Source organism: Pseudopodoces humilis, chromosome 3 (assembly GCF_049639895.1).
Source record: "Pseudopodoces humilis isolate 2021_Gansu_Grassland_sample_001 chromosome 3, ASM4963989v1, whole genome shotgun sequence".
In the NCBI taxonomy this organism is placed as follows: Eukaryota; Metazoa; Chordata; class Aves; order Passeriformes; family Paridae; genus Pseudopodoces; species Pseudopodoces humilis.
This window is the reverse complement of record NC_142202.1, coordinates 101,449,056-101,464,773: the sequence shown is the minus strand read 5'-3', so window position 1 is coordinate 101,464,773 and position 15,718 is coordinate 101,449,056. Positions and strand designations below refer to the sequence as shown.

The window sequence follows — 15,718 nt, the reverse complement described above, 5'->3', positions numbered from 1 at the left end:
TGCCATCAATGGACTGGAGGGAAGAAATGCCACCCAGTGGGACCTGGACAGGCTTGAGAAGTGGGCCTCTGATGGCTTATGAAGTCCAACAATGCCAAGTGCAAGGTCCTGAACCTGCCTCAGGGCAATCCAAGCACAAGTGTAGTCTGGGCTAAGAATGGATTGAGAGCAGTCCTGAGGAAAAGGTCTTGAGTCTGTTGGTGGATGAGGAGTTCATAACCAAGCAATGTGTGCTGCCAGACCAGAAAGCCAACCTTACCCTGAGCTGCATCCAAAGCCATGCAGTCAGCAGGGCAAGAAGATGATTCTCACCTTCTGTTCTGCTCTTGTGATACTCCACCTGGAGCACTGCATCCAGCTCTGGAGCCTCCAAAATAGGAAGGACACGTACCTGTTGGAATAGGTAAAGGAGAAGGTTAGAGCACATCTTCTATGAAGACAGGCTGAGATAATTGGGGCTATTCAGTTTGAAGAAGAGAAGATTCCAGGATGGCCTTAGAGCAGACTTCAGTAATAAAGAACATTACAGGAGAATTGGGGAGAGACTTTTTACAAGTGACTGTAGTGGCAGAATGTAGGAGAATATATTGCAAGCAGCCTCATCCCTGATGAATTACAGCTGTACTAATTACCAACGAGGAGGAACAGCCTTGCCCTTAATGGGTCACAGCTGTGTCCAATGAGATGGGTGTTATAAAAGAGTAGGTTAGCTAGCAGTCTTGGTCTTGTAAAGGTAGAGAGCAGAGAGTTCCTCCCTTCCTTTCCTCTCTTCCCTTCCTCTCAGGGGCTGCTGCTGGAGTCAGAGTCTGTGGGGCATTGGAGTCTGCTGGCAGTGCTATCTACTGCAACAGCAGAACAAGGGGGAATGGCTCTAAGATAAAAGGGATAGGCTTGATTAGATTTTAGGAAGACATTATTGACTGTGAGGGTTATGAGTCATTGGAACATGTTGCCTAGAGAGCTGGTGAATATCCCAGCCCTGAATGTGTTCAAGGCCAGGTTGGATGGGGCTTTGAGCAACCTGCTTAGAAGGTGTCCTAACCAATGGCAGGGGGATTGCAACTAAATAATTGTTAAAATCTTTTCCTACTCAAGCTATTCTATGGTTCTGTGTTCTTTTTGTTATATACTCAAGTCCCCTGATCATTTTAAAGGACCTCCATAGGACTCCTATATTTTTTCTTTATTGTATTGGGGTATAACTGGTCATAGTATCCAAATGTCATCCCATAAGTGTGAATAGGAGGGAAGAATGAACCCCAGCCTGCTGGTTTCACCTCTGCTAACACAGTCCTCTGCACAGTTTGGCTTTGCTGAAAGGGAACTTGATTCTATTTTATCCTCTTTGGCAAGACCCACTTTGCTGCAGAACTCAACCACTTTCCTGACCAGTTCTCTTCCATGGGTTTACTTCATCACAGGTACAGTACTCTGCATTTGCCTTTGCTGAGATCATGGGGTTACTGGCAGTCAGTTTTTGCCATGTGCAGCCAATCTGTCTGAACAGCATTTTTCCTGCCAGTGTATTGATCGCTTTCCACATCAGTTTTTTGCCCTCTGCAAACTGGGTCATGCATGAAGTTTTTAAACAGTATTATCCCTAGACACTGCCCTTAGGGGGTCCCATTAGTAATCAGTTGCAAGTTAGACTTATTCCTGACGATCATGACACTTTGAGCCCTGTGTTCAGTCAGTGTTCAACCCAGCTCATAGGTTATCCATCCAGTCCAACTCTCTTTAGTTTGTGTACAAGGATATGCTGGTCAAAAGTGGGACCACAGATGCTGTGACTGTGTCCAAAACATTGCTGCAGTCAAAGTTAACAATGAAGGCAGAAGTCTGCTTTGTGCCATATGTTGTATCTGTTGGTGCTTGAGAAACAATTATTAGCTTATATATTTTATCTATTCCAGAATGTCTGAAATTCTGAGAGCTTTAATATATATATATGTATATATATACTTTGAAATTAAGATCAGCTGATGCAATTTCTGGGGAGGCAAAAGGCGTTTACAACAATTTGAAGGTCCAAAAGTCACTAAAATAGTAAAAAAGGTACTCAAATTGCCAATCAAATGGCCCTGGGCTGAATTATTCTCTGAGGCACACCTAAGATTCATCTCAGGAAGCACTAGTTGGCTCACTCCATAAGAGACTCCAAGACAATTAAGTGAATGGGCTTCTGAGAGCTAGGGGAACTAAGTTCTTTGGCAGTGTAACTGTACTTTTAGCTTAAAACCTGGGCTCATTATTGTTTAGTTTCTCTGCCAGGATTTCTAGCAGAGGAGGGCAGAGTGGAAAGCTCAAGGATGCCTAGCTCAGTTCTCGATGTGTTTCCACATAGGAGCTCCTAGGACATGTATTTTCAGGAATGCTGCCTGTCCACTGGTACAGAGTGTTGTCAGAACCAAAGTTCTTTACAGCTACACAAGAAAGATTTCAAATTTTTAATAACATGGAAATTGCAGGAAGCCACTGATGCAAAGAAAGACAAACTCCAAAACATTGGAATCTGACTTCAGGGTTATAACATTTGTATCAAGGAACTTTTTAAAGACTGTGATTCTTAATGGTTTGATCAAAAATAATTCTGAAAAAATTATAAACATGTACAAGATACATGAAAACTGTGGTGTAGAGGAGGTGGAAAATCAAGTATGAAATTGGCAAATTTTTGACTTACATGGGAAGTCTAGGGCTTTATTATTAGACACTGTGGTACTAGAACTGAATTGCTGGTGTTATGTTATCTAAACAATGGCAATTTATTATGTTGGAGTAACAGCATCTTTAACCCAGATTTTAAAAATGTGCAAAATTATGATTTAATTGAACCAAGCTAGACAAAGTATGGCCAGGAAATTACTTAGACCTGTGTAATGGGAATTTTATTAGGAGTGAAGATGAAATGGAATGTCTTATTTCCTAAGTAACCTATGGATTTCTTTCCTGACATGTCAAAGAGGACAGTGCTAAAAAATATTGCAAGGACAATTAGGAAGATGAATTTATTCCTTTTACTCATGTTTATTATGTTATGACAGTATTAACTTATAAGCAGCAAGACTAGATGATATCATCTGTGAATGGAAAGTTTTGAATTAAAAAGTGATTGTTATTAACATATAATCATCACTAAACAAGAACATCTCTATAATTTGTGGTAAATTTATTATAAATGTATTTTTTGCAGACTCATTTCCAGCTGAGGCAAGACTCATACCTGAATTATTGGAAAACCACAAAAAATAATGGAATGAAGAAATTTTTATTTAGTTAATCATAGAGTCATAGAATGGTTTGGGTCGAAAAGAACCTTAATGATCATCTCATTCCAATCTCCTTGCTGTGGGACAGTTCCACTTGACTAGGATACTCAGGGCTCCATCCAGCTTGGCCTTGAACACTTTCAGGAATGGGGCATCTACAGCTTCTCTGGGCAACCTGTGCCAGTGCCTCACCACTCTCGTTAATTATTGTTAAATATGAGTAACAATAACAGCCTTTTTAGATTTTTTTGTCTGTTGTTGCCATGTTGTACATCAGGAAGAGCCTATTCAGAGCCATCCTGATTTTGGTTTGCACATTTCAGAGGCATACACTGAGCAATTTTAACTCTTATAGTTTTGCTTATAAATCCAGAAACAAGCATATTGGAACAACTTACATGACATCTTTGTAATATTATGAGCCTGATTATGTTTAAAAGCACAAAATTAGTGATAAGAATCAACTATAGATCCTTGAGTCTACATCTGACTCCACACGTGTCACAGTTGTAAGCTGGTAAATTAATCATCAAATAAAGAAAACTAATAGCCAAAACATAAAAAATAGTGTTTTTGGTGAGACACTGTTGTGCTATATTAGGAATAGAAAAGCACAACACAGACTCTCTAGCTGGGTTGCAAAAGAGAGCAAGTTTTATTATTCCAGATCTTCTTTTATAGATAGGTCTGAGAAGGTCTGAGAGGTAAAACTCTCACTGGTCATTAAAACAACACATCACCATCATTGGACAATTGGGAGCACCATCCCTTGACTGTTTCTTGCAAGTAAACAACAAGGATCCAAACAACACCTGCAAAGGTTGTTTTCCTTCTCCCAGGACTGTTTTGATTCCTCCTTTATGATTTTCCAGGCCATAATTCTCAGGCTGGTCTGAGAAAATTGTGTGACTTGGTTTCACAGTGGCTGAAGTTAATGCCTGAAGCTTAAAATCTCTTATTTGACCATTGTCAGTTCCCACAAGATACTGCAATTTATTCGTAATTATTCTTTGTTTAAATGCTTATTTACCTGGGGCACATGTTGCAGTTACTCTTTTTACAGAACAAAAGAAGAGATAATAACTAAACAATGACACCACCTAACAATAGCACCAAAAAATATACTTGTACACTTTTTCAGCAGAAGCATCAATACAGGGTGCTGAGAGCATATCATGCCACTGTGCCACACCCATCATTCTCTCACTTTAGGTTACAAGGTTATCAATGAAGCTGTCAGTCACAGCGGCACAGTTAATCTTCAGGAGCCAAAGCTGCCTTCCAAAACTGTCCACAAACCCAAGAAACTGCCAGTGAAGAAAGGAAAATGACTGTGAGTGTAAATGCCACAGAGCTAAAGTGGCAGACCTTGATCCATGTTCATAGGTATCACTGGCAGACTTCCTACCTTCCCCAGAGAAAGCAGATTTTGCTCAAATTCCTGTCAATAAAAATTGTGGATAACATTGTTGAAGTCAGGAGTTTTTAGAAAATTAAATGCATAGATAATTTTGTTACATCTTCAGTTATCTCTATGATGAAAACGATTACAAATTGCATTTGAAAAGGGAAATGTAAGATTATACATCTTATGCAATAGGGCCTTTAAAAGTGATTTCTACCTGTACTGCATGTTTTAAGTTGTTTTCAACCAACAGGCTTCACATTTGAGAGGCTGCTTATTCATGAAAAAGCCTTTTTAATTTATCAGATATATGATTAGTTTCTGCAGTTTAACTCTGTATCTATATCTAAAGAACTGAAAAGGCTTGATGAGGACTTAGATGTTACTTGAAGGCTGAGAATTTAGTTACATCACTAACTAAATTGTAAATGATAGTAAACTGTGAGTAAAAGGTGTTACAGCCATGCTTGAAAAAGCTAGTTTTTCCTTTCTCTTTAGCTGTGACTGTTTTGGTGCTCGCAATCTGTGACTGTTGACAACATAGGAATACATTCTGCATCTACTTCTTTGACTGTGGAGCTTTATGTTTTAGTGGAAAATCAATGGCTTTTGCTTTATAACATTGAAATCAGGAACAGCATTTATGGTAGCTAAAGCATGTAATTTCTGTTAATGTTAAGGGGAACTTCATGTCTAATCTACCCTGCACAGCTCTAAAAAGTTACTTCAGTACATCCTCTCTTTTTTTCTGGAGGTGCCATTTGTGATATTGCTTGTCACAGGGACTTGATACGCAATTTTCCATTTTGGTTACAAGCAACAGCCATTGACATTTCTCTACCTAATTCATGTCACCATTATAAATAGTTACATTTGGAATGTTACGTGAACACACTATTTATACAAGAGAAGATGGGGAATCAAAGCCAATATTTTCCTGTGAAGGATGCAAAACCAGAAGAACATTTTTCTCCTAAACAGATGGGATCAATCAGTATAGGTTAATGTGTATTTTCAGTAATGCCTGTCCTTATTTTACCCTGTGGAACCCTCTTTTAGCTGATTTCAGCAACATGAGCTGAATTTTGAGGACACCTGAAAAGTAGACAGACAGCCTTATAGAAGCCAGATATTCCCTGTTTCAGACTATTAGGCATCCACAGACGTACAACTTTTCCTCACACAGTTCTTAATTTTCAAAGCCTGTAGTTAAAAATTTCTACTCTCCATTTGCATAATGACTTTTCACTGCAATTTTACTGGTAGATCACCAATTTAAAGATATCTTTGGCCATTCCTAACAGATTGTTCTTTCAATCTGATGGAGCAATAAAATGATTATCCAGCCTGACTTCAGTTTTGAGGGAATGAACTGCTGTTCCCAAAGAATATGCTCAGTAAAAATCACCTTAATTGACACCATGGTATCTTGGCAGCCTTCCTTAGAGAGGCTAAGCACTATCTGACCTGAGTCAGATTCTCACCCTGAAGAGAATGACTCTAGAAAATAGTATTATGTGTGTACTATGGGATACTTCTAAAGCTCTCCTTTTTTCCTATAAATTCATTCACCCCCATTAAAAATTTATTGCAATACGTACTGAGTGATTATATACTACTAAGTGATTATTCCTTCAGAAAGAAAAAGCACTGGCTTTTCAGATGCAAGTATAGCTATTATAAGGGCAAGAAACTGTTTTATATTCAAAAGATATTTGCAGTTACGTACTGAGTTTAATCTAATTTAGATAGCTAAGCATTAGCTGTTACAGTTCAGACTAATTACCTTAGGCTTCTAAATATGTGTGTTGAATCATCCTTGGGAATTACCACTGACCAAAACAATTTTTTAGGTGCCCAAGTTAGATAAGAAAAATCCTATGAGTTTGTTCTGAGTGTTAAGTGCTGATAGTCATAGGTCAGTTCCCCAGCACTGGGGCGTGGGACAAACCTGGCACTGATACCATTTAGATAAATCTGCATGCACTGACATGACATGACTGGGCAGAGTGTTAATGCATTCTGTCTCTCAGGTGGCTTACTAGCCTGTAGGCATATTCCTGCACTTCTAACACATTTACTTTGGGACCAGAACTGGATTGCACTATCCTGGGTTGTAGATAGACTTAGTTCTACTGAAAAAGCTGTATAATTTCATCCCATCTGGGCAGTGAACTAGGTGTAAAGGCAGCTTCATTTGAGCATACAGATAGTTATAAAAATATCCAGCTTTTATGTGAATACACATGAGCACTTGTGGGAGCCCATCTAAGACTGCACTGAATGTACACATTACAATTTTCCTTTATTGCTTGGATCCAGGTCTTTCTTTCAACTATTTCAGTGAAAGCTTTCTATATTGATGAAAGCATATTCTTGCCCATGTCAGGAAAGAGTTTGTCAGGAGATTAGGGATTGGGTTCTTGTATATCCAGCTTGAAAATAACTTTTGCAGCCAAGCATTTCAAATTGATTTGGCTGTTTCACTATTCCCATGTTTTTGTATACTAATATTTGAAAGCAATGAAAATAATCCTTTTTTTTTTTTCTTTCTATACTTCTATTTCTTCAGGACATGAAATATAATGTGTTTGTTTTATTTTGTTTTAAAAATCTTCCCCTCCCTGCCCCTCACAGTCCCCCCAAACCAGAAGAGAAGAACCAGAATATCAGAGTAATGAAAACATAGTTTTGCTCTTGTCCTCCAAATATCATCCAGGCCCCTGGCTGAACCTTCTATCATCTGTGTTAAATGCATGGAGATTATCAGACTGGTCAATTTGTCTGTGTAGAATATTAGTGGTAGGAAAGATTCTGGGGATACTCTATTTTCTCCTCACATCTAGGTCCTCATAGGAAGAAATTCCGAACTGTGGGAGAGTTATTTTATATAATGAATTATTTTAAGGGCTCTTAGACACAAACAGGATCTTTCCTCACTTCCCTGAACACTTTCTTTTCCTCTTTTTTCTGAACAAGATTTCTGACTTCTCAATGCTTCTTTAACCCTCCAAATCTAAAATAATTACTTCTCAAATCTAAAATTTAGCTCTTCAGTCCTAAAGTCTGTCCCACCTTCATTATTCTGTTACATTTTTAGGATCTCTCTCATCTTATCAACTCCTGTTTTACTTGTTTCCAAAGGTGCTCTTCAGTTTCAGGTCCCTCAAAAAACTGCTGACCTCTTACTACAAGCTTTTAGCCTTGACTTCAGCTATTAGTGAAAATTTCACATGCAGACTGAGCTTTTCTGTTCTTCCCAGATGGGAGAGCAGAAGCAAATAATGACAGTAATGGCTCAGCAGAATCAACATTTTCCCTTTCCATAAGAGGCAGCCCCATCCTTTCTCCCTCCTTCACCATCTCCACATGGTAGTTTGGTTTCCTCTTTGCTTTGCTGCACAGATGATGGGAGGCTCATTAGCCATATGAGCTACAATAGCATCATCTGCAGATCTTAGCCAGGGTAGAACTGCAGAAATATTCCTCTTCTGTAGGCACAAGAACTCAGTTGATTGTGCTCCTTATTTGATTGTTGCAATAATTCCTACCCTGCTTTTTTTTCACTTTGGCAGACTAACGCTCTTGAAATTATTTCCCAGGTGTAGTACCGGGGTTTAGCAGAGGACTTCAGCAAAGTTCCCAGCTGAAATGCATCCAGATTGATGGGGAGGGGGCTAAGAGGCTTTCACAGAATGGAGATATAACCCAGTTGTGACAGCTGGGGACAAAAGAGGAGGACTTGGTGTTATATTTTTTAGTATTGCAGAAATAGTTAAAACTTTTTACCTTCCCTGTTCCCGTTGTCTTATAAAATTATTGCAGTGATTTTTGCACTTAAATCTGCAGTGTCAAACTGTTCTGTGGCTGTACACCAATATGGTTCTGCTGATGTCCAGGGGAGCTCTCTTGGTGCCAAAGCTGTAAGTTACAGGTCTCTGTGTAGAGCTGTTCATCATTCAGTGTTTTTCTGACTGTGTCAGAATCTCAGTTTCCATTATTAAATTAATAGGTTACCATAAAATGAAAAATTGAAAATATGGCTCTTGGGCTCTTAGAACACAGTGTCTAGGCTATACAAATAAGAAAAAAAAAATAATATTTCCAATAAGAAAGAAAGTGTTTCATAGGTAATTTTGATTTTTTCATGACTTAAAATATTAGTAAAGATTTGTACCAACAAAATTGACTAGATTTCTGCCATGTGTTTTAACTTGCTATTCAAGCACAAGTCCAGAGCACTGCTGACTCAACATATTGGCATGTTTGTTCTTCTAGAGTTAAGATTAGATTGTCTTCTGTACTTCAGCTGCCCAATATAGTAATTTGACCCACCTGCTCAATTGTGTTTATACTAAAACAATTTGTTCTGCTAAGAAATCCCGCATTACCCACTGTTTCACGCAACAGAGCTTTGGAATAGAACATTTTTTTCTGTGGGGTGTGTTTGATATTTACTCTGTTGCACTTTTTCACTTCTGTCACTTTCAGAAGATAAGCTGACTAATTTTTTCTTTTTTTTTTTTTTTTTCTAGTGACAATGGCATTTTGGAGCTGAGTTTTTTGACTATTTAGATTGATTTCAGGCATAGGAATTCTGTATGTTGTCATCTTAGTCCTTCCTCTTTTCCCCTTCTTTTCATCAATAATCATCAGGTTCTCAGGGGTGTGTCTGTGTACAACAACCAGGTTTTCCCAGTAACAAGCCCATGGAAGTCAAAGGAAGCTTGATTCAGACAGGATCCAGTCTACATCTGCTAGCATAGATGGCTTACAGCATTGCCACCCATTCAGTTTAGGATAGTACTCCACTGTTTTACTAGCAGATCTTGTGTATTTATATCTATAGAAAAAAAATTGCATTGCTTAAATTAATTTTAATATCACATATTAATAAGGACCTATATTAATAAGTAGCTATGGAAATAAAACAAAAATGCTATAAGGGACTTTGAGTGAAAATTGTTTCTCTTTAAGGAAGATACATAAGACTCTTAGGTTTTGCTCACCTCACCTGTAAATATAAATGTAAATTACATCAGATAAATCAGATAATTTTCAGATAAATTTGCAGGACAATACTGAATTTTTGCATGCCTTTGAGGGATGTCTGTGAAAGGCAGAGAGCCCTATGCACTTCAAGTTTCTAACAGGTGGGAATATTTATGCGTTGTCTCTTTTTCCACCTATGGGAAACAGAATCTCCAGCCTAGTTATCTCTGAAAATAGTTTTTAAGACAATTTTTAAAACAGACAGGAGGAGAGCTAAAATGTTGTCTAAAATGAATAGGGGGAAGTGAACCCTGGACCTGCCTCAATCTAACAAGGTCTCAGTAATCTTGTAAATTCTTGCAATGCAAAGATTAGAAACAGTTTACATGACTATTTGGACTTCATTTTTAGATGTCTTGCTTGGCATCTCAACACATTCATCCTACCTCTCTCTCCTTTGCAGAATATCCTGAGATTATATTACATGTGTGCTGTTTCTGTCAGGGAGTGACTCAAGCATCTACACAATAATTTCCAAAGCAATCTTACACTCCTTTTCCACAGATAGCTATGTAAAGAAATTGTGACCAGATTAAGGAAATAGTGCTGAATCTTCTTAGTTTCCACTTATTTCCCTTATGCAATATAATCCAGTTTTCTGGGATATTGCATCTTCTAAATGGGTCTCATGGCTACTGACAGATCTCTCAGCCAAGCAAGATAGAAGGATGATTTCCCATGCTTTCCTGAGTGGTTCTAGAAAATGTGCATTCTACTCTCTGTTTAGCAGAACCAAAAGGTATTCATGATGATAACAGTCACAGTGAAATATGGGTCAGACACATCCCAAGTGCAGCACCATTGATTCACTGTCTCTCATTTGTTTACAAAGGAATAATGCTCTTCAGATATGGTCAACTTGGAGAGAGGTCAGAGCAATGTGGATGGTAACACAGCCAATAAATACTTTATGATAATTGTACTATAATTTGTGGGTGCCTAAGAGAAGAATTTAAACCATCATTATCAGATTCTCTCACCAGATGGTTTAGAACACCTACTTTGCCTGAAATGGAAAGAATTAGGCCCAGGGAAATATATCAGAACCAACTTAGAATAGCTACTGCTGGCATCTATCACAGCTGGAAATAACTTATGCTTCCCAGGCAGCAGTACAGAGCTAAGTTGAAAGGAACTAACTTTGCTCTTTGCAGCAGAGAAGCAGTTTTTCCACATTAAGAGGTGCTCCATGCTTTCAAGACCAGACAGCTTCTAGTATGTGACCTGATTCTTTTGAAGCAAACTCTATTCTCATGAGGGGCATTCCTGGGAGAACTGATCTGTGTCCAAGCAAGAGAATCCAGTGACATATTTGTTAACTACACACATATGGATCAGAACTATATCCTTCTGTTGCCAAACAGTGCCTCAGTCAGAAGTGCTCAGATCTATTGGGAAAATATAAACCCTTTGGCAGTGCAGCAGCTTAGCTTGTGCTCTCAGACTCCAGAAAATGTGATTCATGCTTCCCTCTGTCCATATATAAAAGACTATTCACGCCTGTGGCTGGTACTTGATATCTGGTCTTCAGGGAAAACTTGGGCAGTACTCAGATTAGACTTCTGCCATTCTACCTGGCATGGAATTTAGCAGGGAATCTAAACCTGGATAGAAACATTTACAAATCTTGCTCTGTTCACATGAAAGGCAATCATATGGTCAATATCTTTGTTTTCTTAAAGACAGCATGTCAAACTGCTTGAAAATAACCTCCTGGTCACCCATCCTTCCCTCCTGATTCCTGAAATAACAGTCAATGGAAGTTCTTGAAAGCAGTATAATTTCACACTAACTGAATCCCTATATTCTGAAAATGTTGTATGGTAATATTTGAATAACTTGTTACTTTAAAATACTTTGTATACATTTTTATGAGTTTGATCCCTTCTACTTCTGAAAGGCTGTGCAGGAGACCTGACAGTGATCTAATGCTGGGTTAGAAAAGGGAGAAGGAATCATTAGGAGTACACTATCCTTTGCTGTCTGTCTGGGCTGAACACTCTGTCAGAGATAAGATTGAAGAAGAGCCCTGCAAGGATCTCAGTGTGTGATTTTACACTTTGAAGGTAGGACAATCAGCAACTGCCACTTCCTTGTAATCCTGAAACACAGAGAGAAGCTTCTAAAACTGTACATTTCTTGTAAAAGGACTAAACTCCAGCTTTTAAAATTACTAGGGGAATTAGTGTCATATAACTGTTTATGATTGTCTGCAATACTTTTAACTTCAAGCTGTAACCATGAAGCAATTAGCAGAGTTTTCCTTGCCAATGGCTTTCCAGAAAAAAAACCCCAAACACAGACAGGTATACCAGAAGTCAATTAAATGATCTTGCTGGATGATCTTGAAACTTGTTAGAAAACAAAAGAGATTTTGATTTTCTTGTGATTATGGTATCATATTAGGTAGGCAAAATACCTCTGAGTAATTGCTATGCAGTCTTTTAATATTAAATTTTTGTCTGTTTATGTGTTCATCCATTTATTACAATTCTTGCTAAGGTTTTTCGGTTTGTTTGCTTATATGGAAATTATTTTACTCAGACTTAAGCTTTTGTTAGCAACACAGAATTCTTGTCTTCTTGCAATTTTTTGTCAATAAGTTCAGAAGACAGTAATGAAAGGAATGATTGCTCGGCTGATTGTTGCTCTGCAGCTCACGTACACTGGAGCGTGAATAATTTAAACTGTGCTGGCTTGTCAGTATTGGATTTGTATGTGGTGTGAGGAGAGCACAGAGGGAGGTGTCAGATAAATCACACAGCAGAAAAGAAGGAAAAAAAAAAGTCTCCCAAAAGGTTGGATCAAAGGTGAAGAGAAAAGGGTTCTATTGTGTGAGCAGAGCAAAGAGAGACAGGAGAGTAAATCCCTCTCTTCTTGACAAGGAACTGTTTTGGATACTCAGTAACTTTAAAACAAATTGCATCAGCCTACAGCGCTGTTCAGATCTTCTGGGACAAAAATGCTTTCTGAATTCAGTGGGAGTGAAACAGTTTTGAAGGGTGCCTTTCAAAGTCATTACTTTCTCTTCTTCTGAAATAATTTCTTTATATAGTAGCTGTTTAATAGAACATGGGAACAGAAAAAAAAACCAGCTGAGCATTAAGAAAATAGCACACTCAAAGTTAAAGGTCAGTAATCTGTCCATTGTTATGACTAAAGATTGGAAGAAAAAACAACTTTGTTATGTACCCGTTTCTAACCTTCTCCATTTCAAAATAAGATGTAAAACCACTTACAGGAGAATCAGGTGGAGTAAAGGGATTTCTGTGTAAGCTTTTTACTGATATTTTTATTTGCAGTCCAGGGAACCCATGAATAAGGTTGTTCTGTGGAGCCAGCCAGCCATCCTCTGCCCCCTGTGATGGGCAGCTTGCCTGTGTGAAAGCAGTCACTGAAACCCATGTGCACATTTTGCTACCAGCCTAAGGAGTCAGCAGTGTCCCAGAGAGCTGTTCTGAGGATTTCTCTGTGTACTGCAGGTAGAAAATAATTCCACCCCTGAAAAGAACAGTTTTAAGTAGCCCAAGATGCTGATTTGCTCATTTAGTTTTGGCTGCTACACAGTGTCTTACTTACCCATTTTTCTTTGTTTTGACAGCCTGATATGGCCTTTGTTCAGACCTAAAATAGAGACAGCAACCCTATCTTTGCCATATTCTATCACAGGGTTTCAAAGATTTCCAGTCCTCCTTATCTAAGTGCATCTGATTAACCTCAATGACGGGTCAGGCTAGATTTGTGGGTTTGGCTATGCACTGGACATGACAACTTTACCAAAATAAAATACGGTGAGGTACAAAACAAAGCTCTGTCTAGCAATCATTGTAAATGATATTTTTTCCCAGTGGAGGAAACATTGTTATGCTTCTGATAAAAAAAAAAAAAAATTGGGGATAGGAAAAAAAAACCCAACAAACAAAAACCCAAACATGTTCCTTCATGGCCAATGCTGAGTTCTGCTTACTTAAAAGAAAGATGTTTTGCTTAAATAAACATGAATGAGGAGGATGGTTTCAGAATTTTAGAAATCTCCAGGTGTTATGAAAACTGGAAAAGACACCATTAAATTTTTCAATGCAGCACCATAAAATAATGGTCCCAAGAGCCCCTATTAAAAATATATCAAAAGCATGTGATGGGATAATATTTTAATGAAATTTTTCTTCTTATCATCTGTGAGAGACTGGAAAAAATGATTACTGGCTCAAAACAACCAAAGTGTGTGCATGGGAGCAGGCAGGGCAAATTCCATGCCAGGGGGATATGCACTGCTCCACATCCCACAGGAGGCCAGAAGAGATAAAAAACACTGCACAGACACTCATGTGGTTGCATCCCTACTCTCCTTGGATATTATGTCAGCATACACCACACTGGATCCAAGGCCATAGCTATATCTTGTTTTTCTCTCTCTTTTCCTCTCTTTATCTCTTTTTCTACTTATAATTTCCTCTTGAAATCTGGGTAATTTAAGGTTGGATGGGTTAGAGTTTGCTAAGTCAATGCTTTGCAAAATGCTTTATCTCAACTGAATGTTTGCTTTAAATTTTGCCAAGTTCTCGATGTTCTAAAGCTTGTCAGTAAAGTCTGGGCTCTTTTAACCTCATGAGAACTTTTGTTGAGTTTTCCCTTGCACTGCTTCAAGGAAAAGTAGTACCTTAACCCCCTTTTAAATTAACTCACCAAGCAAGGATCAGGGCTTCACGTCATCTCATATTATAACAGGTATATTTGGGAAGAAGGCTCATTTCTGATTGCCTATAATTCATACCAAAGCACTTCTCAGCATTTTCAGACATTGCTAAGACTTGCCCTTATAATCAAGGTGCCACTGTACCAAGACTACACTTTAACTATATTCTTCCGTTTTTCAAAAGTACAGGAAAAAAGGGTTATTAATATTTATTCATAGATATATGAATCACAGCAGTGCCAGAGTTTTTCTCCAGTTCTGGGTCCAGCTGGCAGAATTTGAGAACATACACACACTGAAATTATCTTAGTCTGCAACCAGCATATTTCTGCTAACCTCTGAACCATGCTTAGAATCTTTTTTAGGAAGGAACTGGCCCAGGCCAAAAATTATACTACAGAATTCTCTAAAAATTTATCTTTACAGGCATTTAAATTTCATTCCACTAACCTTTTTCCAGTCTGACACTGATGAGCATACTGATAACCGCTAAGTCCAGTGCATAAAATTGCACATAAGATTTATACTTTGGGTACTGTAGAGACATCCCCCTTCTTCAGGCTGTAGCAGTCACTAAAACTAGACCAAAGGACCTGTGCTACCTGTCACATATCTAATTAATGCTAGCTTCTTTGATTTGAAAAGCAAAACAAACTTGTTAAAATTGTACAGTTTTAATTATGTTAGTGTTAGGATAACACAGAGCTGTAGAACTATGTACTGGTTAAATAGTTTTGGGCCAAATTTGATTTTTTTAATTATATCTCAAAGAACAACATTAATATATGAAATTGAATTAAAAAAAAATAAATAAACTGTTCCACTCACTAAACCTTTGTGGAAGAAAAGCCAAAAGTGACCAAATAGTTCCCATTTCTTCACAACATTGATGGTCATTATCTTTCCTGAAAGCTGCTTAATTTTGGTAAATGGGATATGAGAGACATTTGAAAGAAGCAATTGTTTCTGAAGTTCTGCAGAACCAGGGGAAAAATATTATGCAGAATGCTAAATATTTATTTCCTAAAATTTCCATTTACAAGAAACCTAACAAACTGAATCTAGACAGAAGAGGTAAATAAGTGTACAAAGGTGTCTGTATGGTTACATTGAAGTAAGGCTGCTGGGGACAGCTGTATTTTGTCCAGATAATGGCAGGGGAGCCCAGGATATTTACCTGGTAACATATTCCCCTCCAATGACAAAAGAAATTTCAAACACATCTGGTTTAGATGAAAAGCTCTATATTTTCATGGCATCCCAAGAAACATCAAGTAGGTAGAACATAAAAAACGT

General features: G+C 38.0%; 1 long non-coding RNA gene across 1 annotated transcript; it reads left to right on the top strand.

Annotated features, from left to right (window-relative positions):
* Positions 1 to 743: 743 nt before the first annotated feature.
* Positions 744 to 9,623, top strand: LOC148184713 (uncharacterized). The gene is made up of 4 exons (XR_015772234.1): positions 744 to 1,421; positions 4,482 to 4,602; positions 8,524 to 8,597; positions 9,210 to 9,623. It is a non-coding gene; the product is annotated as an uncharacterized LOC148184713 (long non-coding RNA).
* Positions 9,624 to 15,718: the final 6,095 nt, after the last annotated feature.